This window comes from Mycteria americana, chromosome 3 (genome assembly GCF_035582795.1).
Source record: "Mycteria americana isolate JAX WOST 10 ecotype Jacksonville Zoo and Gardens chromosome 3, USCA_MyAme_1.0, whole genome shotgun sequence".
Classification (NCBI taxonomy): Eukaryota; Metazoa; Chordata; class Aves; order Ciconiiformes; family Ciconiidae; genus Mycteria; species Mycteria americana.
Window position 1 is genome coordinate 93,791,332 of NC_134367.1, and position 17,352 is coordinate 93,808,683.

The following is a 17,352-nucleotide window of genomic DNA, read 5'->3' on the forward strand; positions in this document are numbered from 1 at the left end:
CTAGATTTAATTTCCCTCATGGTTGGTAAAATCTTACTGGATAAAGGCTTCTCCTTCCTAAATTGTTGCACAGTGTCCTTGCTGTGCTTCACTCCAGGAATAGCTACATTTTACTGTCAGAGGAAATGATTCCTATCTCCATGCAACGCTCAAAGTGAAGTACCATCACCAGTGAGAGCTGTGGTGATTATCTCATACTGCTGTGCGTTCATATGTAGCCACTGTGCCATCAAAAAGAGCCATCAGGAAGAAAAGCTTGTAAATCCTTCGTTTGGCCAAAGTTCAATTTATTGCTACACCATAGCTATTTCTGGCTATGTCCATCTGGCGTTATTTAGCTTTAAGGTCCTATTTCCAAAGCAAACCCAGGTCTCTGGAAGCCTTTTGGAAGATGGTATCCCTGATTGCAGAGGGGACAATAGTCAGAAGACTAGAGATTTATTAGCAACAAGAGGAAAGAATTACAAATTGTGTAAGAGGTAGCTGAGGACCCTTTAAAGTGCCAGGTTGAGGTACAACAGGCTGTGATGTCTCCAGGAGACAAAAGAGAGCTTGGGAAATTTTTATTTCTTACCTAGCACTTCAAAAAAGCACATAAGCTGGTGGAGGAAGTCTGGCTTAAATATATGAGAGTGAAATTATCTATACCAGGAATGTGGGAAGAGCCAGCAGAGCTAGTTAAAGCTGCAGAGAAAAGATACAAGTTGCTGCTCTCTGTTCAAAAGATTTGGGAGAATCAGAACATTTTTTTCTTAAGATATAAGGAGACACACCAAGGCCGTTAATACCCTGGGGCTAAAAGGCAACAAACCCCCACTGATAAATCTGAAACAGCTGAGATGACAAGATTCCATCTACTGAAATGCAGGGTACGTGCAGGAGTTTTGTGTGAGTGCTGGTGGGCAGAGATCAAAGGGTCCCAGAGGAAATCCCGTGCCCTGGGATGCTGTCCGTGGAAAACAAGGTTTTTCCCTTATGTCTTACAACCTCTAGTGGCCAAAATGCACAACTCCAGGCAGAAACTTCTTGCTGGAATCAACAAGGCTACCTCCCACGACATTTTGATGCATGCCCCATAAATGAAAAGGGAATCCCACAGGAAAGGACCTGTAAAAGTGTCTCAGAGCATCTCCCTGTGCTGGGGCAGGATCCCTTATCTCTAATGACAGACGTCTTAGCACATCCATTTTTAAAAAGCCTCCTCGGGGCACCATTACAAAGTTTTCTGCCTCTGTCCCAGTGCTGTGATTTTGATGGTTCAGCTGCTATTCTGGCATTGAGGAAAAAAAAAAGAGAGAGAGAATAATATTTGATATACCGTATCTCACTATTGCATCTCCATCTAAACTTCCAGTTGCTGCCATACCGCAGTGCCTTTAGGACTGGCATCATTTTATGAAGGGATTTCATACATTTCCATTGCACAAATCACATATTAACAGAGAGCTTGTTTCCTATGTTTTTCTCTTGCTCATCACTGATCTGCAGGATCACCCCTGCAGCAACGATAGAAAATGCGCACATGGAAATGTGCCACAATGTACCACAATGTATTTTTTTCAGCTGGTTTAACAGCTGGATACAAGCAGGAGGAGCCACCCACAGCATAACCTGCCAGATCTCCCAGGCCCATTCACTAATGGCGTAGTGGGACCTGCTGCTGGAGAAAGCACCCAAAGGCCAAGCAGCAGTTCGCAAATACTGGGTGCCCTCTAGTGGGAAAGAGGAGCTCGTAGTACACATAATACCACTTTTGGGTTTTTTTGTTTTGTTTTGTTTTTTTGTTTTTCTGTTTTGGACTTTCTGTTTTTTCTCATTGCCCATTGCATGTAATCATAATCCAAACCTCATAAATACCATTATTACTGAAACCTGAGACATGGAGAGGAAAGCTGGTGACTTCTGGTTATGAAATGAGCTAGTGAAACAGAGGTAAGAGTGGAGCATAGAAGCTTTTAACACAGCTCTTTTATAGCTTGAGGTGCTGTGGCAACTTGGAAATGATTATTCTAACCTTTAGAGCCATTGCAAGACCCTCGCTGAGATTTATGGCCCAAGCTGTAATGCTCTGCCCTTCATCTTACAGCATGAAGACTTTGCTGCGTAATTTTCCTTTTGTATGTGTAAAATCAGGTTCACCGTCTTAAGAATATTACTAGAGAGCAAATGGTGCTCAGTAACAGGGGATCTTTATGAATATGGTCTCCTGACTTATACCAGGGACCAGATCTCTCCTTTTTATTTGGTCAGTGGTCGCTACCAGTGAGCTGCTGGCTGGTGATGTTGCAGGGCAGGGCAATATCTGGAAGCTTCAGATCTCCCCTGTGCTCCACCAGGCTTCTGCAACCCTGCTTGCCTCATGGTATCACTCTGACTTTGGACTTCACCTTCTTCCTTTGCTTTTAAGGAAGGTCCTTAACGCTAATGAGGCTTTTCTTTGCTTCCCTAGATCTTTGCTCCCACAGGCCAAAGATACTGAATGCTATATTTCCCTGCATGACTTCTGAAGGGGAATGGTCCCCACGGTCCAACAGGTCCAAGCTGGGACTGTCCATGCACACACAACTCTTCTCAATAGGTATTGTATGAAAAAAGCGCTGCCCAGAAATGGGATTGCATGGGAAAAATTGGAGAGCTTACAACGTGTGGCTGTGTCCTGGGCATTAAGGAACAGCCCCAAGCACATCACCCTACCCGCAACAGATGGGCAAAGTTTTCACCTTCCCAGTAAGGTCTAAGGACATTCAGCTGGTTGGTGGGAGATTTGGTTTGCACCAAAATCTACTCCAGCCTTGAATGGCAGGCTCTGTGCTCAGCCTCAGTGGTCACATCCCTGGAGGAAACACTGAGCTCCTAAGCGCTTCCGAGCTGTTAATGCCTGAATCTCATTAACAAGAGCCAGCTAAAACATCTGAGAGCAGATCACAGCAACACCTTGCTCCTGCCTCCACCGGCAGCCAGCCCATGAGGCCTCTGTGCTGCTCCATGGTATCTTATATAAAACTCAGATTGCAGGAGTGATGAACAACTTGGGAGGGCCAGGGACAATCTCTCCTATCCCCTTTTCCCCCTTCACAAATGCTCCTTTCTTGCCTAGAAAGCCCATCATCATTTCTGCAAGAACCTTCCCCCCACACCTTCTCTTTAGTCCTCTGCTCTGCACTGTACGCTGAATAAAAGTTAGTGTTTTCCCAGCTGGAAATGGCCCCTTCTCTGCCTCCCTTATTCTCAGGAGACCTCTCAAATGTTTCACTGCTACCTCCAGCAAGGACTGGCCCCTTCTGTTGCTAATTAGGGAGCTAAGAGGTTCCCCCAGGCACTTCCCAGTGAAACCGAGCCCATTAAATGAATGGCAGGCAACATCTCTGGGGGTAGGGAGCAAAGTTACACAACAGCTGCTTGGAAACAGGCAGTTTGTTACGTGTGCTGGTTTTAGAGACTCGGCAACATTAAAAACAAAAGCAACTTTCAAGTCCAAACCAGTGTATTTAGGTCACTGATACCCTGGGGATAATCTCGGGGATATTGGTGATGGGAGGCAGGCAGCAGGCGCTGGGAGCTTGTGCTCAGAGCCCAGATGCGCAAAACGTGATGGTCCCTGCATGTGCACCCGGCCATGGGCCATGCACTGAAAGTCGGGTGTATGGGTCCTTTCTGTGCTCTGGGATATGGGTCCTGCTATGCTGCACACTAGGAGTGTTAATCCTGGAGCGTAATGTGAGACAGAGCCCTCTTGGGCTTGGACACGTTGCTGGCAGTGGAGGACACATTGCTGGCAATGGACACATTGGTAAGTGAGTGCAGTGGAGGCTTGTGGGCTTGGCTCAGCTAACCTGGGTGCCCAGCAGCCTGGACGTGGGGAACTTCTTATACAGAAGGAAACTTCATACAATCAGTACAGATACAACTTTAAACCCTGGTCAGTTATGCCATTTTTGTTGTCTTACAATCTTAGGAGTGCATTCGGTATCTCCTGCAACCATTGCTCCAAGCCATTTAAATTATCATCTTGCAGAGAAAGCAAGAATCATTAAAAAAAAAGGATGCAACTGACCAAAGGCACTTGAGGGAGGGACTAGTCTTAAGATCTGTAGGACAATATAGATATAAATATCTTATGGAAAAGAATATCCTGGGTGATTTGTCATTACTGTAGTGACAGAAGCATTGGTGGCAAAAACAAAGGCCTTATCTTCAACAAAGGGTTGCAGATAAATCAGTACGTGTAGGGGGTCTATACTCAATAATTTATCTAGTTTAACAAAAAATTATCTAAAAAAGCAATTATCGTATTTGGCTGAGGCAAAAAGAAAGGGCAGAGAATGATCTCCATCCTTCTCAATAACAATGACTGCTGCTGAGGATCGTGTAATAGTAACTATTATCACAGGCCAGATCCCAAGTTCCTTTTCTCCATCCTTATCTTGGCAAACTCCTGGTGTTGCTTTCAGTGGGCATCGGTGCCCAGCAGCTGCGAGGAGTAGGTGCATTGCAGGAGAGGGGCAGGTTGTCTCTGTCCCATTGCTCTGCCATAGCTCTGTATAGCCAACTTCTCTAAACTAGCCCTTACAAAGAAGGGCTTCAGAGGGAAAAGGAGAAGCCAAATCTAAGCATGGGTTTTGCAGAGACATCAGCTGAACATTAGGCACCCACAGAGCTCCCACAATTGGTACGGGAGGCAGCTGAGGGGCTGCTGGAGCATGTGAGCTCCCCTTTGCAGGCCTGAAGAAACGGGCAAGAGGAGACGTGGTTTTTGAGAAGTTGGTCTCATGATGTGTTCAGTTCACGGAAAGTTTTGGAAAGTTTTCTGCTCTGATCCTGTGCGTTATTTCCTCCCTTTTGGGGGACTGCACTAGCTATTTTGGCCTCCTTTCTGAATAATTATTTATTCTCTCTATGGTTTTTCCTACTGTCCATTATTAGTTGTTATGCCTACATTGTATAACAACAACAACAACAGTAATATGAAGAAACTCTTCAGGTCCAGAGGCATTAAGAAAATGAAGACTGAATCAGCTGAACTTCTAACATAAGGATATGATTTTCATTTTTCATTAAAAACAGCTAGTCTGGAAAACCAGGGATGTTTGAGTGTAATGTAATAACAGCACTGCAGACATCTCATCTAAAGAAAATAGCACTATGGACCTTGAGCCTTGTACAAGGATGCACAAATACAGATGGGAAAATAACTAGGTATTGTATTTTAAGATATTGGTCTGAATATGGTAAACAAGACTCTATCAACAAGTCTGTAAGTATAATTTTTTTTCTCTCCTCCAGCTTTTCAGCATTCTTGGAAAGACTTATCTAAGCAAAATCCCAGCATACGTAACTGACTGGCCCTTCCCAAAGGTACAAGGATAAAGCCCTTTGCAAGTGGCTATTAAGAAAACTTGGCAACAACAGCTTTCAGGATGAATCCTTGCCAAAGATTAATATGCAGTTCCACAAGCAGTGGAACTAATGAAGCCTCATTTCCTACACGTATTTGCAAAATACAGCTACTATTTGCAAATACAAAGAATTTGTATTTTGCAAGTACAAACACAAAAACTTTCTAACTGAATTGTTCTAAGACTTTGTTTTCTCTAGGTATGTTTATAAAATTCCCCCTGCACTTCCCAAAGCAATCAGTTTTCACGAAACATGCAGAAACACCTTTCAGAACTATTTTTGAATTCTCTGCTTGCTGAAGTTGTTGAAATCAGCAAACAGATCAAAAAGTTACTGGGAGGATGCACCTATAGACACACCCAGTGATTGTACAAGCATTGGTTCTGCAGGAAGCAAGGAACTAAAGGGGAGTTGTGAAAGAAAGCATAGGAGAAAGCATCCATTTCTTAGCACTGACAGGAGTTGCAGGGCATCATCCCCCATGATCAGTGCTGAGACGTACAGTAGCCAAGAATGATCCAGTCCAGCTCCTTTCATTACAATGGCAAAATCTTCAGTGCCATTAGTGAGACCACAGCTTACTTTTGCACCACATCCAGAGGATGAAGTGTTCAGTGAGGTGGCCAAATCTATGTAAGATGCAGAATGATTGGAAAAAGCTTCAAAAGGCCCTAGTAAAGGCTGCTCCTTTTAAACCCAATGCATGTTTTGGCATTTGCATTCTGTGGGAGCAGGGATGAACCGAAAGTTGGGTAAGTGGGACAAAGTGATGGCAGATGGAGCTCTCTGTATGCCAGTATAAGTTAAGGGAAGCTGGAAAAAAATATTTCACTTACCTAATATTTAAATGAAAAATTCTGAATTAGAGCTGATCTCAGGGAAAAGCTCTGGGCACCTCTGTGGATAGTGCAGTGTTGAGAGAGGAAGCTTAATGCAGAGCAAAGCAAAACCAAAATAAGATGTCATGTATTAAATAGGTCAGGCATATATATATTACCATAATAATTCCTAAATAAATCAGCTGTGTATCTCCACCTTTAAATCAGTGTTAGGTGTGATCATTTCCATAACAAAGGGGCAGAGAAGAATAGAAAAGGCAGAAAATAAAACAGCACCATAATCACTGGGACAGTGGAGGCTGTGATGGGAGAAGGGAATGAGTGAGCAGGATGGCTTAGCTTTGTGAAGAGTTGAGTTAGAGGAGAGATAAGCACAACAAATTTCTAATTTGACCTTTAATAAAGACTCTTGTCACTTTCTGAGCACCTTCCATGACTTTATATGAATTATAACTTAGGAGTTACAGAACACCTGGTGTAATAAAGAAAGTAAATCTTAATTTTATGCCACATATAATTTTGAGACAAAAAGAATTGCTGAAAAATGTGACCAAGACAAGTAGCTGTAGTAATAAAATTAGTATTAATAAAGTTGCTGATGCTGAAAGTTTGTAATTTCTTGTGCCTCTTGTCTTAGGATTCCCATTCAGCTTTGCGTATCTCACTAAAGCTGAGGTTCTTCCTGCTGCTCTTTAAGCACAGCAGCGTCCACATGGGGAAATACACTCAAAATGCAGAGAGCTAGAGCTGAGGATGGACAGCCAGAAAAAGTCAGTGTAATCCTGGTTTCTGTCGCAAAGGCATCACTTAAGAGAGTGCAGAGTTATCCTTTCCGCAGCTCTCATGCAGTTACAAATCTCTGTCACGAAGATATCAGAGGTTTTTTTTAAACGTGCATCTTCTCTCTGGAGTAACCACCTGAGGGCAACATCACACACACAATGGGACACGCAGGGCTCCTGTGCCTGGAATATTGCGCTTGCTTCCAGGAACCACATTACCAGAAAAATCGTGACAAACAAGAAGCAGCTCAAAGAACAGCAACAAAGATGATTGGGAGGCTGGAGCGACTATGCAGACAAACATTACAGAAGCAAAATCTAGTTTGCCTAAGGGATGATTGATTAGGAGCAGGATCCTGGCCTCCAAATATTTGAAGAGTGAAGAGAAATTATTCAGCATAATAAAGGAAGATAGAACTATGAGTAATTGGTGGAAATGAGGCAAGGAAAATGTGCCTGGTCTTCCTGATGTATTTTTCCTACCTGTGAGATACTGGACTGTGAATTGGAGGTATTCATATTCTGATTCTCTAATGAAAGATCAGGGCTCTGTCAGGGTAAGCATAGTACCGGCCAGGAAGAGAGGTGAAGGTCAAGAAGAGGTCAAGAAGAGCAGCTCATAGGCTACGTGACAGTCAGGAGATGACTAGTGGGTAAAGCACACGAGTGTTGTGGGGGCAGAAAGATAGGGATATCACAAAGTAAGAAATTCTTTGAAAAAGAGAAGTCATTCCTCCAAGAAAAGTGTCAGAAGTCCTGGGAAATCCAAGCTGTTCTCCCCCATCCACAACTTTCAAAATATGTATGGTTCCAAGAAGGATCTTTCTTCTTTGCCAGCCTATGGCATATTTTTGGGGGTGCTCTAGAGCAATACTGATTTCAAGCCAGGGCTACTTCTCCACCTTCCCATGCCTTTCCAAGGAAGTAGGTGTTTGGGCCCTTGGTCAGGCATGACAGTGGTTTGAGGCAGTCCATGGGACACATCACCATTTGTCATGATTCTGGAGAATTACTTTTCTGGTAGAGAGGGGAGTGGAGTCATCCTGTTCTGTGCAAACACTGAGGTTTTGCCTAGAACAAGGCGTGGAAAGGAGTGCTGAATTTATAGTATTGATGTGAAGTGCCACCTATGTGCGCAGACAGATCTAGAGAGGGGACACAGAAGTCTTGCCTGCCCTGCAGTCCAGGTTGGCTTCCTCACTGCATGGATTTGTCTATGACAGCACAACTTTGGCAGAGCCTCACAGTAGTGGGCGATGAGATGTTGCCATGCTGATGAACAGATAGTGAGCCATGGGCTGGGAGAGCTGTGCTGGAGGGACCCAAGGGAACCGGGGCACCATGCAGTGTGAACACAACTGAGCACCTCTAATAGCCCACAGGATGGCCATGATGGAATCAGTCCAGCCTGGTCCCTCCTCAGGGGCAGGCAGCCCTCCCCAGCCACCTGACAAGGTGGGAGAGAGGCGCAAGGAGTCTTCCAGTAAGGGGTGGAGGAGGATAGGACAGGGTGAGCTGGATGCACTGGGCAAGCTAGCAGAGCTGTGGTGCCCCAAGCCCTGGTGCTGCCTGAGCCTTTTCAGGACAAAGAGCGGATTTAGCAACCTGGGAATGTACACAGTTGGCAGGATCATGCTGTTTGAGTGCTGAAGGCAGAGCTAAGCTGCAGAGCTAAAGCTGTGGCACTTGGGGGTAGGTTAGCATCTGTCCTCTGCTCAGGAAGTGAAAAGCTTACGCAGTGCTCACAGGGGGAGCTCTGCATGCCCCTGTAGGCACAACACAAGAAAACGGTGCTAAGACAGAGGCATGGCCCGTCATTCGGTAGGGAGCTGCCAGACTGCTCAGGTTAGCAGTGCTCAATAAAGCAAGCGCTACAAACTAGGACAGTACAGGGACGGCGTCTCCTGTCTGCTTGTCTAAGCCCAGTCTGCAATTCTGCCGTATCCAGCTCCCTTGTGGCACTGAGTGGGTGTTTTTGTGCAGGTCTTGGAGTTACTAACCCTCACCACCCCCAGCTCTCCTGCACCATTCCCCTCTCAGTACCCCTTGCTGGTGAAGTCTGAGTGACACTGGTCTAGCTGAGAGCCATGTCTTTCCCCACTTCTCCTTCAGACAGCTGTTAATCATCTACCTGGCACCTAAATTCAAACCTCCCCATGCCAGGCTATCACTTTCTTCCCTTTCTGTTCCTCCGTTAGCCACTGATGGGGCCACACCAGCCCTTGGAACATGCCAGCATGAAAATCAGCTCCTCGCACAGAGCTCCCTGCAGCCACAGAAAGCTATCCAGCATTTTCATACATGCCTGGCCCCTAGGCGGAAGTGGAGCGGGCTCAGCTAATCCTGAAGGGAAATGATTAGCAGCTGTAGACTTGCATCTCAGTGGCACGGGATTTGGGATTCATTTTCTTAAAAAGTGCAGAGCCAAAAGCTTCAGGGTGATCTGGGGCCACTGGAGAGTCCTGGAAAAGGAGTGATTCTGGACCTGTCCAATGTGTGGAGTGCCCTGTTACACCAGGACTTTGCAGAAGGATCCACAAGATGTTCCTTATTTAAAATGCAACTGGAGAAGGGAATGCTGCACAGGCAGACTCATCTAGCTCCAAGTAGTCGGGATGTCAGCAGCAGTGAAGCTGCAGCAGCGTGGTCTAACAAGCTTGCTCAAGCCCCTGACTAGACTTCACTGACCTTCCTGGAAGTCTGTCTTGCCGTTACTTCATCCTTGTTAGAGTTTATATACGGTTGCTATGCTGCAATTAAACACTGATGCTGTGGTAGGAATGCCCTAAGTGTGACGGAGCCTGAAATTTTGGGAAGCAGACTGAGCTCTAGTAACTAAACTGACTCCAAACAGAAAGCAATAAAAGACAACAACCCCTCCTTCCCTTCCGAGATCCCCTATTTAAGAAAGAAAATCCTAATTCTTCTAACAGTCCTGTTACAGGACTGAACTGTACCAATTATGACAGGTCTTTAAAAAAAAAAAAAAAGGGCAAATCTGCTGCCTCCTCTCAGATGGCTTATTTGCAAATATGGCTAACCAGATCCCTTTCCTACAGTCTGCAGCAATATTTTTTTTCCCTGAGATTGAGAAGTCAACACTCAATACATCGGTCTATCTCAGACCCCAAAGGCAGACTAATGCACCCTCTCCACTAGACTATTATCCCCACAGCCTGCTGTTTTCAGGTTCCTGTTAAAGATTAATAATCAAAGAGCAAACAGCTTTTGTTTTCACTCTAATACTGATTCAAGCCTGGATCTCTGTTTAAGCAAAAGCAAATCAAGCGAGTGTTCATTTGTTTTGAGAACCACTGGTTCCTGGGAAAGAGGACAAATTTCTCTTTCCATCTTCTGGACAGTTGGTGTGGGCAGCTCTGTGCCCAAAAGGCTTTCATGCCTCCATAGCACAGTGGCTGGGACCCGGAGCATGTAAGCCCGTAAGAGAGGTCCCTATCCTGCAAACTTAGAAGAAATTTTTAGGAAAAAAAAGGCAAAGTGATTTTCCAATAGAGGGCACTAACCCATGGCTTTTCTGGCAACCTAAAGCCCTATCTGTTCTTTACCAGCATCCTCTGCAGGTTCCCAAACTGGGTATCTCTGAGCCGAGGATGAGAAGGGGAAAGATGGAGACCAGTACTGAGGTGCTTATTGCTCTGTGTTGGTTTCTAATATCTCCTACCCTTAGGTTCCACTGTTGCAAAGCAACATACAAAGTGTATCTGGCAATGCATTCAAGTACCTGACCTGTGCAGTGACATGAAGAGGGAGATACAAACTGTTCTGTTACAGAAGACATGGCAGAGGTCCCCCTAGCTGGAGGGAAGTCACTGCGAGCAGACTGTTTTGTTTTTCCTGGCAGTTCCTTCCTGGCTTTGTAGGGTACTTGCCCATAGGCTGTTTCCCTGGGAGAAGCAGTCAGAGAGGTTCGTTTGATTTCATCATATCCTGTGTTCACTGGCTTCTGGATAATAAAGCTGTTGTCAGCGTGAAAAAAAACACCAGGGTTGAGCCCTTGAACAGCGACCTGTGGAACAGCAACAGCTTCCACAGCTATATGTGCTCCCCAGCCATGACAGCCCCTCCCTGCTGCACAGACCCTGAGGGAGGAGGTGCAACAAAGTTCAGCATCCTCCCCCTACCACAGAGATAGGGACAGGAAAAGGCGTCCAAGTATCTGCTGGTGCATCACCAATAGGTGACAGCCATCACTGGCTCCTGCCTCTTGAATGTATGAGCAGGGCAGCAGCTCAGCTTTCCAGGTGTTTTCTCGCTCTTTTACTTTAGCTGCAGGGTGCCATTATCCCACCCTTTCCCCTTTTGACTTCAAGAGGAGGAGAACATGTCCACCAAAGCAGAGACACACCGGCCAGCGTGAAATGATGTTGGTCTGGGAAATCTGGAAGCCAGCAGCCCCCTCTGCTTAGGGCCTCACGCTTTATTCATCCTCCCTTGCTCTGAGTTTTGGGAATATAGATCCAGCCAGCTTTGTCTGACAGCTGGACATGGAGAAGGGTCATTTCACAATCCTTTGGAGCTGCTCTGGGTTTGCTGGCCTCCAGTGTCTGTCCCATTGTGTATTCCTGACATCCCTTTTCCAACTGAACTGCTCTTCCATGGGCGATACTGCCATCATTACTGTTCCTGACTGCAGCATGCTGTCGTGCAGAAGCTGGTGCCTCACTACTTCACCTAAGTTCAGTCCCATGTACGTTCCTCTTGATGATTTTTTCCTGGATGACAAATATTTGCATGGATCCTGGCCCTCATGTTTCAAAAGGCTCAGAGGTGGAAACCAATTAATATCCTCCTGTGCTTCCTGACCTGGAGGAGTTGCAGGGACACCATCAAACACCAAGGCAGAAGGAAGTTATCTAGAGTTTCATACGTTGGAGAGAAAAGCACCTCCCCTCCTGAAGTCTGTCTAAATCCTTTGTATCACAAGGAGCCTTCACCCTCCAGGCTGCTGCCCTGGATGCTGCTTTCTGAGTTCCTTCAGCAGGGAGTTAAATGGAGAAAGATGCCACAGAGTATCCGTCGCTGCTTTTCTCAGCAGGAGACTGTCTTTGGCTCCCTTCCCAGGGTTGCAGTGAACTTCTGGAGGCAGTGGTGGAAGCTGAGAAACTACAAGGCCTTTGTGGAAGACTGTTAGTATGTTATTCGCCTCTTTCCATTTCTCCTAACACAACTGAGTACGTTCCATGGCATACACATGAGGTTAAAAGCATTGGTGGCTCCAGGCGAGCAGACCCTGCAGGTGCAGACACTAACTGCGTAATGGGGTGTGAGTGAAAGGAAGCCCTGAAGGTTTTCCTGACATGAACCCCTTGTAATCAAAACAACTGGAAGCAGTCACATGAAGGGGAACCAACTTGCACGGTTCAGCCTCTTCCTGATGGAGTCTGGTGAGCCCTGGGAATCCTGCCGAGTCTGGCAGGGCAGGAGCTGGGCCATCAGAAACACACTTGAGTCTGTAGCCTGTGCCATCTCCCAACATGTTGCAGCCTTGGAGAGCTCTTCAGTCCCAGCAGCCCTGCCTGCCTGAGGAACCATTGTCCAGTAGAGTGGCTGGGGATGTGCCAGAGCATGTGACTCATTACACACAAAAGCGCTACACCAAAACATAAAGGAACAAGAGATTAAAGGGGAACAGATGTTGGCTGATCTTGTCCACCCTGCTCCTGGGAGGCAGCCCGGTGCAGCTGCTGTCTGCCCCAGGCTCTGCTAGTTTCAGGGTAGCAGGGCTGGGGTCCTTGCAGCCTTGCACTGCTCTTCAGAGCACAGTACTGAGTATGGCCCTGGTAGTATCCTTTTCTGCTGTGGCAGCTTGTTTCATGGGGCGACCTTTCTATAAAAATTCATTTAAATGAACCCCCATGATAATAAGACATGAGCACTTAACTGCAGGATGCTGGGCCCCACTGAGGTGAACCGTCCATTCCATAATGGGAAAGGAGATCTGAACCACTGCGTCATTAGTCCCAAGCCACATTAAACCATCTGTGCCATCAGAAAAGCCAGAACGGACTACTGACGCTGCCCGACTCTATATACAGTTCAGCTGCCAAAACTTGTTTTTCTCACTTAGTGCATAAGCCACATTATGCCCCATTTTTCTATCTTTTTCCTGCCTTCCTTTCAATACTCTGTCTATCCCTGCCTCCCTTATTCTGCACTCTGCTGTATCAAGCCACCACTTACTCATATAATGGCTGGACTCTCTCTCCTCATATCCTCCTTGCTCACCCTCTCTTTTTTCCTAAATCCTCAGGGAAATGCTGCCACCCACACTGACGTCTCTGAGGGATTTTCAAAGGCGCCTCAGCCAACTTCCAGAGAACTTATGCTCCCGTGTCACTTAGACAGTACAAAAAGGCCCAGTCTTCAGTCATTTAAATTTCTGTCCCTAGAGGGTCCTGATGGAGAGGGATGAAAAAAAACCTAGCCAAGAAACAGCCCAAACTGAACAGCTTATCCTTTTTTGAATATTCTCCCTCAGTATCTCTAAGCCCTTTCTACTGTTTACTGATCCCTCCCTTCTGCCAGTCCCCACCACTGGGAGCTATTGTCCGCCTAATGCAGAGCAGAACATGCCAGTAAGCTCTGGCCAAATTCAAATAATTAGTTGTAATGTGCCCACCACTACAGTATCTGCAAATAGCTGTGAAATCCCAGAGAATTAAGCTTGAAGACTTAATGGCAGAAACTGGCCTCTTGATTTTTATTTGCATATAATGGCTCACTCATACATGGTTGATAACTGAGGAACTGCAGCTGTAACCGTGCAGTGGAGCTCATAGCCTTCCAGCCAGTGACAGCACTTTCCCTGCAAGTGTATCCTGCATCCTGCCCTCCCCATCTCCTATATAGTCAGAAACAGGAGTGGGGGTCAGCCTTCCTGGTGCACCTCTTGGACTGTCCTTCCCCCCTCCTTGCCACATGCTCCAGGCTGTTGCGCTCACAAGACTCTGCTGAAAGCCCAGCGACATGGCTACAGCTCTGAGATCGCACCATACCTTCCCTGTGGGGCCACTTTAACAGCTCACCATGTACCCCTGCTTGCAGCTGGGACTTCCCCAGCACCCAACGCCACCAATAGCACCTTTCCTGTGTTTCTCCGATACAGCATTATATGCTACCTGATCTTTGCAAAAAAACCCATCTTTCTCAGCAGGTGTCCTGAGCCCCCCAGGAAGTGTTTGCTGTTCTCTGTTTGCAGATCTCTTCTCATTTATCAGGCCAGCCTGGTCACTCATCACCTCCTGATGTTAATGCTGGAAGATAGGGCCACTGAGTGCAAGAGTGGCAAAGCTGTCATGCTCCAGCTGGGCAAAAGTAGAGCCTCACTCAGTAAATATTGACATGTCTGCAAGCAAACAGAAGGCAGCTTTCAGCAAGCAGCTCTCTGGCTCCCTGAGCTGATGCTGGACCAGAGACGCTTGGTGCTTTGTGGTTATGAGCTGCTGTTTACAGAGGGCAGGATGCAGGAATGGATCTCCAGCAGCTGTGATGACAGTGGCAAATTGATGGGCTCACAGGAGTCACCAGCTGCATGCCCACTGCTCACCTGCAATACAACAAGTGGCTGCAACCACTTCAGCCTCTGGAAAAACAAGCTGCCTTTTCCATCCCTCAGCAACTTCCAGACAGGCTTTCTTCAAGACAGTCTCCATTAAAAATAGATAGCACAAAACAGAGATTTGTTCCAAGTCTTTAGTTCCCCTGATTTCCTGTCCTAAAACATTGCCCTTAGTATTTAGGTGGTTATTACACCTCCTCTAAGCTGTCAGATTTAGGCAAGTCACAGGTGCAAGCGAGTATAAACACAGAAATAATCTGATTGAGTCCTTCTCATGGGTCCATGGAATTGAGTAGCCAGTCATTAGCAGCATCAGCTCTTACAGAAATCCTGAAGTTTAGTTCTTATACCTTATAAAAACTACAACTTAACTTACATCCTAAAACAGGAGTTTTATGCTCCCTTTCAGACTACTGCCTGGTAGCTAAATGACCACATTCCCTGTGCAGATGGAGCAGAGTCCTTATGCAAAGAAGAGATGGGATTTCAAGCAAGGGGTTGTGATGGATTGGGTTCACTTCCTGGCCCACCCTCTCTATGACTTTGGGCAAGTTATTTGATCTCTTAATGCTCTAGTTCCCATCCATGAAAACGAGGTGATAATGCTTTCTGTCTCCAGCTCTTTCTTTTACCTACTTAGACTGAAAGCAACTTTGCTTTTTTCTGTGCTTCTGTGTTTTCTGTTTGTTTGTACTCCTAGAACAATTGGATTCTGATCCACAGCAGAAGTTCCCTGTACTGCAGTAAATGCAAATAATTATCTGTTCTCATTTAGAGCCTGTGGGCACCATCAACAACCAATAAACAAGAGGATGACTCAGATCCTTAACTGACACTGTATGGATCTTAGAGAACTAAGGAGTGGGACAGTAAGTTCAGAAGTAGATCCCAGGAGCCACCATGCGATTAGTCCCTTTCACCTCCCTTTCTGAACGTCCATGTTCTTTCTTTACATCTGTTTTCCACTCCCTGGTTTGTTTCTACTACCCGCCTCTCACTTGCAGAGTAAAGACAACAGTTAATCTCCAGTTCCTTTCCCCTGCATGAAATAAACACTCTAAGTAACATGCATGCTTTGGAGAGAGGGCAGATCTCTGCCACGGAGCATATCTTCTCTCTTCTTCCTTGCTGTCTCTTGCCATTTTTCATTTCTAAGTCAGACTGACAGTTTCTTAGAGCAGGGACGTTGTCTGTGTCAGGGAGCAAGCATAGTGTGCCTATAGCACTGCAGTACGCTTGACAGGCCATTGGTGTAGACTGTACTAGGAAGAGTTTCTTATTTAGTAATTTCCTAGAGTAAGTCAGTCACTGAAAGTTTCCTGTCAGACAGCTCCTTTGCTGAACCAGGTGTTGGGTGATGATAGGTACCAAAAGTGTGGAAAAGGAGGGTGGAAACTGCAGCCTAGGGACAGTGGAAGAGAGCCCAAGGCTTTGGTTGGTGCAAGACCAAACATCTCACTGCTACAACAGCTACAGCCCAAGCTCTGAGCAGGGCTGGAAGGCACCTAAGTGCTGCTTTGACAGCATTGGTCTTCTGATCCAAACCTCAGCTTCTACAAAGCAACTGTTTGTTAGTAAATAATTTCAGCTGTTCCTCTCCTTTGGCCATCCCTGCTCCGTGGGTCCTCTGCAGAGCTCCGTAAGGAAACCCACAGCTCCAGGCTGGGGTCAGTTCTTTTGCCAAGATCACTGGAGATCATGTCAAAGCCAGTGCCAAAACTGCTGTGTGCCTCCAGCACTGGCAAGTTTACCAGTACAACGGAATTGCAGGGAATAAACATAACAAGGCACATCGCTGGAGATCCAGGGGAGGGACAGAGAAAGAAGAGGGAAACACAGCAAAGGACAAAAGGAAAAAGAAAGGGACATAGCAGACAAAATGGACCTAAGAGTAAATTAGAAGGGCAAACTGGTGATACCTTCTGTTAAATATTCATTGAATGATGGTTTGCACAATTACAGCCAGAAGCAACATTAACAGCAGGCACTGAAACTTCACTGTGCTGGCAAGCTGCATTCCTCTTCCAGAAGTCACCCATCCCAACCACTGCAACAGTATCAGTGTAGAGCTGCCAGTATATATGATGCTGAAAATTATGCCAGGCAAGTTTTTCCTACAAACTGCTTCCAGTATAAAAACATACAGGTAGAGAAACTACACTGTATGTCACCTATGCATTGAAGGCAAAATTAAGAATCCTGTTATTTGGTGGCTGGTCTCCCCACTTGACATGGGGAAAGGCAGGACTGGACTGCACCTCTGCTTTCTGTGCCTAGAAGAGGATAAACAGTAAATAATTTATTTGGCGGCTTTTTCTGGCACGGACAGATGTGTATAGACACAGAAAGGAAACACTGCTTGCTGAAAGGTCACCATATATTGGTTAGGAGCAGGGGAATGTTCTCACAGGAAACACTGGGGGCTGTGCAGAAGTAAACATACCTCCAGTGTGGAGTGGCGTGGTGATCCAGCTGAGTCCCTCTCCTGGGACTAGCTTCCCAGGGATGATGCACAAGGCCCTCGGGGTATTTACACAGCCTGTTCTCTGAAGACCAGCTGCCACTCAGGACAGTTTATCTTCTTTTCCTGATTATTCAGTTTGTGTTTTCTTTGCTCCTCCTGGCTGCCTCTTCCTCCAGTTCCTGGAACTGTGAGGAGCTGAGGGCCTCTATAGCACCTGTGTGTATGCGCCAGGCACAGCAGCTGCTGCATCCCCCAATGCCAAGTGCAGCCTGTCCACCACACGCATTTCCA